Here is an 11,555-nt window from a genome sequence, read left to right on the forward strand (position 1 = left end):
GAAAGTTATTATCATGGTGGTGGTGGTGGTGGTTTAGTAACTAAGTCATGTCCGACTCTCTGCAACCCTATGGACTGTAGCCCACCAGGCTCCTCTGCCCATGGGATTTCTCAGGCAAGAATACTGGTGTGGATCACCAGTTCCTTCTCTGGTAACTTACTTGTTAAACTAACATGTTTTAATTTATGTCACGCTCTGTAATATGAAAATAGCCACTGCAAAATTTTAGTTATTCACAACTACTTTCTTGGAAATCTTCAATGGAATAGATTTCAAATTCTTAAGTTTCAAACCACACTGAGTTTTCACTTTCAAAACTACCTAGAGATATTTCGAAGGGTCCCTCCCCAAATCCTCTGCAATGACTCCTCAAAATAAGTTACTGGCTTCCCAGAAACAAAACACAAAACAAAATATAACCCCAAGTCAAACCTCTTCAACCACTGATGGTACTTAAGGATTCCCAGGAACTCACCTCAAAGACCCCCATCTTTATGCACCAGAAGTGGTTCCATTCTCATAAGTGGATTCTCTGGGTATCTGAACAACTAAATCCCAAGATAAGTTCACTTTACCACAAACTCTACTTACTCCACAGCTAAAAGTTTTATAGCAAGCTGTGAACTAATATCTGTAGTTTGGTTTTGGGTCTTTGTTTGCTTGTTTGTTTAGAAAAACTGCATCCTATTCCATTTAAGAACCCCAACACTTAAAAAAAAAATCCTTTGGTAATTCACTTAAAAGAGAACAAAAACGGCTAACGAAGAAATCTAAGCTAGAAGTCACTACGACAAGGAAAGAATCAAATTTGATGTCTCCTTTGCATCTGGGAGGCAACTTACAACATTCAAAACCCTTTCATATACATTCCATCATCTGACCCTCAAAACCCTGGAGAGACGCCTGTTTTCCATCATGATAGCATATATCTAACATGGTTCAACTTGAAAGCTGACAACCTATCAACCCTCAATTATCCTCACCAGAGAGAATATAAGCATAAACAATTTGATTCAGCTGAGCAGAGTAGAGAGCCTCACCACTTGTCTCTCAACGGGGACTCTTAGGCCAGACCCTATTGTAGGGACTTATTTTATTGCCCATGATTTTGCTTGGGGGTACTTGCAGACAGCTAACTGTCCATAGGCATTTAGATCTACACACATAAAATCCTCCAGGCCTTTCCTATTATTGCATAAGGAGAGCAGACTCTCCTTTGAACTCACTATACCTGCCCAGGATGGTCCAGGAATATTTTTGTAGCAACATCCCATGGAGTTTTCCATTTGCACTCATGCCAGTGTTCCGACATGAAAGAAGGACAACATGTAACTGCAGGCAACATGTATAAGGGCAGTTTTGAAATATAAAGTGACCGTGGTTTGGATCCCGGATCCTCCTGTCTTGACTGTGTGTGCTCCCTGCTCTCAGATCCCTCACAGGTATATGACACTTTCTACCTCCTAAGGTTGCAGAGAGCTGGAGGAAAGACACCCTCCCCATGGTAATCAGCACAGAAGGGGATTTACAGCTGTTGAGTTCTCTGCCTGCCTCCCTTTCCCTCAGAAGGGGAAACAAGCAATTTTGTAAAATGACTAAGGCAAGCCGGACCCCAACCACCAAGAAGCCTACGACCCATAGGCAAAGCAAGCAGGCAAATGACTTTTCAATAAAAAGGCAAACAGAGAAAAACATTATAATCAATGTACAAGCAATGTGCTAGGGAGGTGAAAGAGAAGGAACCATTTAGAGGCAGAAGGGGGAAATCCGAAAAATGTGAATGAGAAAGCACTATTTACTTGAGCTAAGCCTTTAAGGACAATGAAAATTTCAGTGGTAGGAGGAGGGGAGAACAGGTCCTCCGAGGCAAAATTGAAAAGATGTAGGTTATCAATGGACCCAGCAGGGGCTCAGTGGCAGACAAACAGAGAGGCCAATTGGGTCTGGTAAAGAAAGTTACAAATCATATCACAGAGAATCTTGAAACCTAGATGGGAACTGCCAGGGGTCTTACCTGTCCTTACATTAGCTGTGGTGTTTTTGGCTTTAAGTAACACAAGTACATGAAAATAAGGGACAAGTGACTTAAACTATGGTCTCAAAACCTTTTGATCATGTAGCCCTAACAGTAAAAAAAAAAAAAAAAGGGAAACCTATATCCCCCAATAGTTTATATGTAATTAAAACACTTCTTCTTCAAGTCACTCAGTCATGTCCGACTCTTTGCGACCCTATGCACTATACAGTCCATGGAATTCTCCAGGCCAGAATACTGGAGTGGATAAGTAGCCTTTCCCTTCTCCAGGGAACCTTCCCAACCCAGGGACTGAACCCAGGTCTCCTGCATTGCAGGTGAATTCTTTACCAGTTGAGCCACAAGGGAAGCCCTAGAGTTATCAATTACCAGGGAAACTCATACATGATAAAACATCCATTAAAAACTCTTTAAAGGATGAGAATGATTCAAACAGTATTCTCAAGTTTATTTGTATTTGTTAATATACCTCTATACACAATGTTGGTGCCAACTCATTAAATTTGATTTAAAAGTAATTTCCTAATCTCAAATAAGACATTTTCTTATTCCTATGGATTTTAGATTTACATCATTATCATTTAACTTTCTTTGAAAGAATCTTTTTTAAACCACTTGCCTATTTTGTAGGAGCCAATTTACTTAAAACTAGATGATATAACCCATAAATCTGTTTACATGGATAGAGTTCACCAAAGGCAAGAACAGGAATGAGAGTGCCATTGTCAATTCCAGCAGGTTGTAAAATGCCTCCTCTGCCCTCAGGTGACCTTGTATAACCTAAGTACAGAAGACTCTCAGATATACCAACTAGTGTCAACTCATCTGTTAAATATTAGTAAAGCTTTTTTCTCGACAAACTTCTAATATTTCTTCCCATGTTGGATGGTCTGGCACACTCTACGTGGGGAATCACTGCTTCAAACAATAATAAAAAAAATTCCCCACATAAGAAGTTCTGAGTCACAGTGGTTTCAGGGTTGGTTAATTCTGCAACTAAAAAAAAAAGTCACCGTGGTCTTAGGCCCCTTACATCTTTATGATTTTCAGAGTTTCAACCTGTTTTATTTTGCTGACAATATTGGGCTCCCAGTATGGTAGGAAATATAGTTGGTCACACCCTTACTCATTAACCAGTCACTAGCAACAGGTACGGTATTACTAAAGTTGACTTGGCTTAATCACGATTCACTACCTGGGGCAGAAAATACACCCAACTTACCCTGAAACACATGGGCAATGGAAAACTAACCGAAAGCAGGGTCATATTATCAAGCAACATGGTGAATTATTACAGCAGTGGTCCCCGCAATGAATCATGCAACCACCAGAGCCTGAGGGAGCCCAGACCCAGGCAGAAAAACCACCCAGCAGAACTCAGCTCCAGCTGCTGAATTCCAAGCAAATAAAGGGTTGCTGGTTTAAGCCACAAGAAGGAAGGGAGGACCAGGAAGGGGAATGCTGTGGTATGGGCAAGAGACTACCTCTGCCACAGCGCTTTGTGTATGTAGGACAATGGATGAAGAAAGAACAACACTGTTTCATTCCCACGTAATTTTTTAAATTCAGTCATCTAGCTCAGAGTCAACAAGCACTCAATAAACATTAATAATTGATGTTACTAATCCCCAGTAATTTAAAATAAAGCATGGCAGACAGAAGGGAGTATAATGGGTTACATGGGAATAATGACCAACTCTCTTTTTTTTTTTTTTTTTTGCAGTAATTCAATACCCTATTACCCAAATGCCTGAGCATGCAGCCATTCAGATACCCACAGAATGTGGAAAAGTCTACTACTCTCAAGACTACAGTGTATATATCACAGAAGCATTAAAAAGGTTCATATTCTTCCACATATTGGTATGGAGTTATAACCAGCAATTCCACTTCTGGAAACCTATCCTGCATTAGGCAACGAGCCCTTTTTGTTTACCCAGCTCCCTCAATGTGGGAGACCTGGGTTCAATCCCAAGGTCGGGAAGATCTCCTCGAGAAAGAAAAGGCTACCCATTCCAGTATTCTGGCCTAGAGAATCCCATGGACTATACAGTCCATGGGGTCACAGAGTCACACACGACTGAGCCACTTTCACTCCTTCTTCCATTAAAAATAACCCCCTTCTGTGTGGGATACTTTGTCTCCCCACAGTCCCATCTTGTGGACCTAACCCAACTTGCCAACTGTAACTCTCTGTTGGCTGGCATCAAGCCAATCTGAGCTCTCTCCAGGGTTTTCCCAAATTGGAACTGAGAACAAAGATTCAGTTTTATTTTTGGGTTTTTTTTATATTTTTATTTTATATTGGGAGTATAGCTGATTAATAATGCTGTGATAGTTTCAGGTAGACAGCAAAGTGACTCAGCCATACATACGTATGAATCCACTCTCTTCCAAACTCCCTTCCCATTCAGGGTGCCACAAAACATTGAGCAGAGTTCCCTGTACTCTACAGTAGGTCCTTGCTGGTTATCCATTTTAAATATAGCAATGTGTACAAGTCCATCCCTTCCCACTGCCCCCCCCCACATCCCCCCCCATCCCCGCCCCCAGTCCTCAGAGTCAGTTTCTTGAGGATGTGAAGTTCTGAAGCTACTAACAGCCAGGTATCCCTATGTGCTGGGCTCTCTGACTTTTTTTTTTTACTTTATTTTTTATTGGGTCCTTTGATTTAATGATGAGTAAATCACATCCTGAGACAAAGGGCTCTGATAGCCTAAGACATTTCTTTCCAAACACCTAAATGTCAAAATGGGTTGGTTAAACAAATTATAATAATGTATGTAATGAATTTACAAAATAGCCATTAAAGCTGTGCTAAAGAATGTATTGATATAACAGGGGTGGGGCAGGGGGAGCATATAACATAAGCATACACTGTACTCTAAACTGTGCAAATACATTATATGCACCTTTTTATGTCAAATCTTTTTCGTATTTCTTTAAAAGTTCATGTAATATACAATCCTACTTTTGCATGAGTATATATGCATGAAAAGATCACATCCAAGTGTTGCTTAGAGACTTCCCCAAATCCAACCCCAACTCACAGAGGTATTAAGTCTCTTCTGGGTATGGAAGGGAGGGTGGTGAGTCACCGTGGCTCTGGGCTATACAGCTGAACATCTTGGGTTCACATCTACATATAGTTGTGACTGGAAGATTTCTACTAATAAATTCCCTCATGGTAGTGGCGAAATCTGTGGGGACTAAAATCCAGGGACTATGCCATCCCTTTGCAATGCTTTTCTTGTCCTTGACATTTCTACCTATGCAACTCTTCTTTCCAGAATATTCTCCTTGATCACACACACCTTTGGGAACCCCTAAAGAGGACATCTATCCTAGGAGGGTTACTTCCATCAGTAACATGGAAACCCAACCCAAACCAGAACCTGTTCTATTCTGTACAAGATGTTTCTCGAGAGCCTTCTTTACCTAAAGTCCTCTCCTATCCTTCAAAATCTATTCCCCTATAATAAAAACCAGAAGCCATTCTTCTGCTTTGCTGCTCTTGTCCCCTTCTGCTGCTGCTGCTGCTAAGTCGCTTCAGTCGTGTCCGACTCTGTGCGACCCAATGGACGGCAGCCCACCAGGCTCCCCCGTCCCTGGGATTCTCCAGGCAAGAACACTGGAGTGGGTTGCCACTTCCTTCTCCAATGCATGAAAGTGAAAAGTGAAAGTGAAGTCGCTCAGTCGTATCCAACTCTTCGCAACCCCACGGACTGCAGCCCACCAGGCTCCTCTGTCCATGGGATTTTCCAGGCAAGAGTCCTAGCACACTGATAACTCTTCTCCCAACTTTATTACTGCTTCATAACTCTCTCTGTCCACACACACCTGGAAATGGCAGCCTTTTTACAGTCAGCCAAAGGCCCGTACAGTCAAAGCTATGGTTTTTCCAGTAGTCATGTATGGATGTGAAAGTGTTAGTTAATCAGTAGTGTCTTTGCCACCCCATGGTCTATAGCCCACCAGGCTCTTCTGTCCATGGGATTTCCCAGGCAAAAATACTGGAGTGGGTTGGCATTCTCTTCTCAATGGCAGGGATCCCCAACCCAGGGATCAAACCCCGATCACCTGCATTGCAGGCAGATTCTTTATTGTCTGAGGCACCAGGGAATAGGTCCCTCAGAGTGGGAGAAAATAACAGCAAATGAAACAAAAGATTAATCTCCAAAATACACAAGCAGCTCATGCAGCTCCATACCAGAAAAACAAGCAACCCAATCAAAAAGTAGGCAGAAGACCTAACAAACACTTATCCAAAGAACATATACAGATAGCTAATAAACACCTGAAAAGATGTTCAACATCACTCATTATTAGAGAAACGCAAATCAAAACTACGATCACCTCACACCAGTCAGAATGGCCACTGGACCATAAGGAAGGCTGAGCACCAAAGAATTGATGCTTTAGAGATGTGATGCTAGAGAAGACTCCTGAGAGTCCCTTGGACTTCAAGGAGATCAAACCAGTCAATCCTAAAGAAAATCAACTCTGAATATTCATTGGAAGGACTGATGCTGAAGCTCCAATACTTTGGCCACCTGATGTGAAGATCTGACTCATTAGAAAAGACCCTGATTCTGAGAAAGACTGAAGGCAGGAGGAGAAGAGGGATGAGATGGTTACACAGTAACACTGACTCAAGGGACATGAGTTTGAGCAAACTTCAGACGATAGTGAAGGACAGGGAAGCATGGCGTGCTGCAGTCCACGGGGCTGCAAAGAGTGGGGGCACGACTTAGCAACTGAACAACAACGGGTACTCATTAATTGCTTAGTTATTTTGAAAAGACCGTCTTCTGAGTATAAGTTTAAGAAGCTGAAGAAGGACAAGTTGCTCAGACATAGAAGAGTCTATAATAGCACATAATTTATTTTAGAACCCTTTAAAGAAAATCCATACCAGCTTCCAAATGAGTGTCAAGTTGTACTCAGTACTCTTAAATAGGCAAGCAGGACACAGTATAAACATTTAGAGTCCGTGAAAATGGGTCACTTGCAGCCTACCACTTCTTTACCATTAAACCAATAGCATAACAGAAGAATTTTTTTTCTTTTTTGCACAGCAAGTGGTGCAAAATCAGACTAATCCAGACAGCAGTAGAAAGAGCCCAAGAACAATTTCACCAAAAATGGGACATTTATCCAGGCTTTGTAATTCAGCTGAGAGATACCAAGATGAAAAGCAAATGATATATTACTTATTTTAAAAAACATGCACAGATTTGAGAAGTGATTTCCATAAGAATGCTATCTGGGTTACAAATGGGGATTATAAATCACACCAGATCCTGAAGTCTACTTAATAAAAAAATAAGTTGGAAATAAACAAATGATTAATTTAAGGTATATGAATTTCTGAAACTCTCTTGGGGAGAATGTTCTATTACCATTATTACTGAACTGTTTTTAATCTCTGACATCAAAGCATAGATGTTAACCCTGGGGTTCTGAAACCCAAGTAACTCATAAATGAAATATTATGAGAAAATGCCACATAGTAACTTAAGTCTGTCTGCCAAGTTTTAGCCAATTCACTTGTGACTTCATAAATAAAGACAGATATGGGGGTTGGAATAGAAAGAATCAAAAGACCTAGGTTCAAGCTCACCTCCACTGTTTACAGATGATATCAAGCAAACTGATCTAATTTGCCCAGCCTGTTTACTTAACTAAGGGTTTAAGAAAATAATATGTAAGTAAAGCCCTTTATGAACGCCAAAGTACTACTTTAATATTACAGAACTAGCTCCAGAATACCTACATTTCTCCAACTATTGGACAGTCACAGAACTTTATAGTTGAAAGATAATCTCATTTTAGGAAATGATAATGAGAAAACTAAGGCCCAGAAAGGCTAAAGAACCTAGTATACTGACAACATCTGTAAACTGGTAGGGGGTTAGGAAGAGGTTCTAGTTTTTCCTCTATTGAAATATGCATTTTAAAAGATGGTTCAAAACAAAGCTATCCTGCGAACTAATACAAATCCCTCCCCAGCAATACATATATTTCCTCTGCATTATTTTGCTTGTGTAAACTTTATTCCTGTAACAAGTTAAACTTTTCATCAGAAGGGTAAAAAACAAAGCCATCTCTCTGACTATGAGACCCTCAGCCTACTTGCAACCCAACCCAGACAGAAACCTTTACAACTGGGTTAGAAATGCCTGATGGAAATATCAACATAACACAAACGTCCAGCTATGCCGGCAGGCATCATTATAATATGGATTACAATTCTACCAGCCCAGGGATACTGATTTTAATGTTCCTGGGAGATAAAGAATTAATCAGCAACTCAGAAGGGGATGTTGCCTAAAAATGAACAATTTAATCGAGAAAATTCCACTGTCTTGAAATTTGTGCCCTCAATCACCCACTATCAAAAACCCACTATGGCACCAAATAAATTGTGGTTAAAGAGACAAAATGTTCTTTTCTACAGGCTGTTATGGGAAGTAGAAAAAGGCTGACTATGAATCAGTTATGTTTTAGTTCCACGCTGGACATAAATGATGATAATTTAGACATTCTGGTGGCTAAACCAAAAAAGCAGGAAAACCATGGCTCCCACATCCCAGCAAAACTTAAGTTTGCAGACTCACAGCTGAAAGACAGGGTCATGAAAAGTGACCTTAAATTTATTTCTGGACTTTCCTGCCTCCACGAAAATCGATGACACTATTTCCCACCTCTTATTGTCAAATCACAACAATCCGGAAGCCTGGACCGAATTCACTTGGCAGGTAACAGGAGCAACCCTAGGAGGAAGTCCTGAGGATGTCAGATACCATATTTCCTTTACTCCCACATACTTTTCATCTTAATACAGCCAAGATATACTTACAATGAGTTCTCACTGACACCCACCAAGCATTCTGGCTGACACAAATTTTGCAGAAACTGGCATCCCTAGGGAAGGTCCCTTGTGAGGTCTTTAAGTAGCTTAGAGGAGTAAAACATTCAGACTACCACTATAATGAACAGCTCTCGGTGGCTCATAAATTCTTTCATTCCCAGCAATCAAGAAGCAGCTGTTAAAATCCTGGAATCTTCCTAGTAGCAGATCTTAAATACCTCCAAGTTGGCCAGGGAAGGTTCCCAACTGCTTTCTTCTCTCCCTCCCCCAGCCTCTCCCCAGGAGTGCCAAGCTGGCAGGAATAAGGGAAGGGAAAAAAGACCCAGGAAAGGAAAAAAGAGAGTAAGTGAGTAGCGGCTTTGGCGAAAGCAGAGAGGCAGACTCCCTTCATTTCCACTACAGAGAAATACCAACTCCGCACCAACTAACCAGGTGTCTCCTTTCTTCTCCCATCCCCACCCCCTCCAAACACATTAACTTCTGCAGTCTAATGGCCTGGCATTTGGAGTTAATGACCTCAGCAGTCCTAAGCCCATTCCTCAAAGATTCTAAACCAAGCTCTTCCTTTCCTTGCCAGAGTTCGAGGCCCATCCCCCGGGAAGATTCAGCTTCCTTTTTCCTTGTATCTAGCCCAGACGGCGATGCTCCTGGGGTCAAGTTCAAGATGAAGGTACCCTCCTAACCTCCAGGAGCCGACTCCACTGCAGGGAACAGAGCTACCTAGACGAGTCCCATCCTTCGAGGCACGGGGATCTGGGGCTGTCAGCAGTGGGCCGGAGGGGGCTGGGAGGGGAAGACTGTCGCCGAGCCCGTTGTCCTCTGAAACCCTGGCCGCGGCGCCGGGATTCTACCTGACCACCGCCGCATTTCCTCCCGGAGCCTTACACAATAAGTAAACTAAGTTTTGAAAACGCCGGTTCAGAGACGTTTCTGTCTGCAAACACGGCGCATAATGCCTTGGGGCTTCCTTCCTTGCCAGCCGTTCCGGAAAGCTGCCGCGCCAAAGCCGGGAGCCCCTCACACCCCCAGAGCAGCGCGCCCGCACCCCAAAGTCTCCCAGAAAGAACGTGCGCCCTGACATAAGTCCCCCAAAAGAAGTGAGCACCTTCATTCTCCAAGAACACAATCCTGATCTCGAACTCTCTCTCAATGTCTAATCCTTGCTCACCCCCCTCGCCCCACCCCCAAAAGAACACGGATATACTCATCGCAGTGTTCTCGGAAGCGAACAATACTTTCGACTCAGAGTGGGGCACTACACTCCCCCAGAGGCTTAAGTTCAACCCGCCAACTTCGCGACCCGCGCTCATCTACACTTCGGGGGTACTCTGGACCCCGCCGTGCCAGGCGCACCTCTCTCCCGCCTCCCCCGCCCCAGGTACCAGGCGCAGCCCAGGCCCTTGCCAAGCCCGAAAGCTACAGAGGAGGCGGAAAGGGGAGCGCGGAGGCGCGCCGAGCGGAGGTGGTCCCGAAACTCAAGTGTGCGGCCGCAAGATCCCGGTGCCCCCGAACCTCAGCTCTGCCCGGGGCCAGACTGGTCCGGCGAGGAGGGCAGGCGAAGGGAAGGCACCGACCCTCCAGAGCCGCCAGGACCAAGGCCCGGAGCGCACAACATGTCCGTGCCTATCTCCGGAAAGCTCCCGGGTGTGCCCAACGAAGGGGGGCAGGGAAGCTCCAGAAACTTTCCCACATGCCTTTCCACTCTCCCCATCACCCTCTCCTCTCCCCAGACCCATGCTCCCCTCTGCACCGCAGCAGCTGGCGCGGCTCGGGACTCGCGGAGGCCGGCGGCGGCGCCAGGGCGGCGGGAGTTACCTGCGGGAAAGTTTCCAGCTCCTCGGCGCGGTTACCCACCCCCAGGGCCGGGCCTCGGGGCGCGGCCAGCTCAGCGCTCCGCGGCTGCCTCTCCTCCGGCTCCCAAGGCGGCCGCTGCTCCTGCAGCAGCCACTACTAAGGCTGCGCTCCGGCCCGTCCCCCCGCCTCGCACAGCCCACACCGGGGCCTCATTGGCAGCGCGAATCCCCGCCCTTGCGCGTGTTCCCGAAGGCACCTTCCTCTCGCGCGCCCGCTCGGGCCGCGCCTCCCGCGTCCCTTCCCGCCCCGGGCTGCGGCGGCTCCCGGAACCAGTGGGACGCGGCGCGCGAACTTTCTGCAGGGACCCTAGCTTCGCTCAGGGGGCCTAGTCCCCGCGGCTGCGTTTGGGCCCTTCCAGGATTGGATCAAAATGGGTGATTGTATTTTTTTTCTTCAACCTCTAAAAATCAGTGAAATGGCCTGGCCTTCCCTCCTTGCTGCTTGTTGAAAACAGCCGAGGAGGACATCTGGGAGCAATTAAGCAAGCTGAAGTTTTGGTGGATGCTTTAGGGTGACTTGTGTGGCTTTCTTGAATTTTCTCTGCCTCACTTAACTACACACACTAACTTTCTAGGGCAAGAATGAGCTAAAGCAGATGGGAGGTGTAAAGGGCATCTCGCCTGCTGTGTCTTTTTCTTTCCCGAACTCGAATTAGGGAGGTTCAGGGACCGGTGATTGCCTCGGACGTCCCCGGGGCCGTGTCCCTGCAGCCTCCTCCCACCGCTCCGGGCTGGCCCTGTGTTGTCTGCACGCACACACATACACACACACACACGGGTGGCCCTGTGTTTT

The 11,555-nt window shown here is 45.0% G+C and overlaps 1 protein-coding gene across 10 annotated transcripts in view; it reads right to left on the reverse strand.

The window, feature by feature from the left end:
* The window catches only part of TANC1 (tetratricopeptide repeat, ankyrin repeat and coiled-coil containing 1), a 252,857-nt gene extending 241,958 nt beyond the window's left edge, over positions 1-10,899 (reverse strand). For 7 of the 10 annotated variants that reach the window (XM_044934943.2, XM_044934933.2, XM_044934929.2 and 4 more), the window contains exon 1: positions 10,725-10,897. The gene's annotated coding sequence lies outside the window, so the exon portion shown is untranslated. Of the gene's footprint in view, positions 1-10,724 lie in introns of all 10 variants that reach the window. The other 3 variants (XM_044934922.2, XM_044934949.2, XM_044934939.2) reach the window with 3 other exon arrangements.
* Between the last annotated feature and the right edge of the window lie 656 nt (positions 10,900-11,555).

Source organism: Bubalus bubalis, chromosome 2 (genome assembly GCF_019923935.1).
Source record: "Bubalus bubalis isolate 160015118507 breed Murrah chromosome 2, NDDB_SH_1, whole genome shotgun sequence".
Classification (NCBI taxonomy): domain Eukaryota; kingdom Metazoa; phylum Chordata; class Mammalia; order Artiodactyla; family Bovidae; genus Bubalus; species Bubalus bubalis.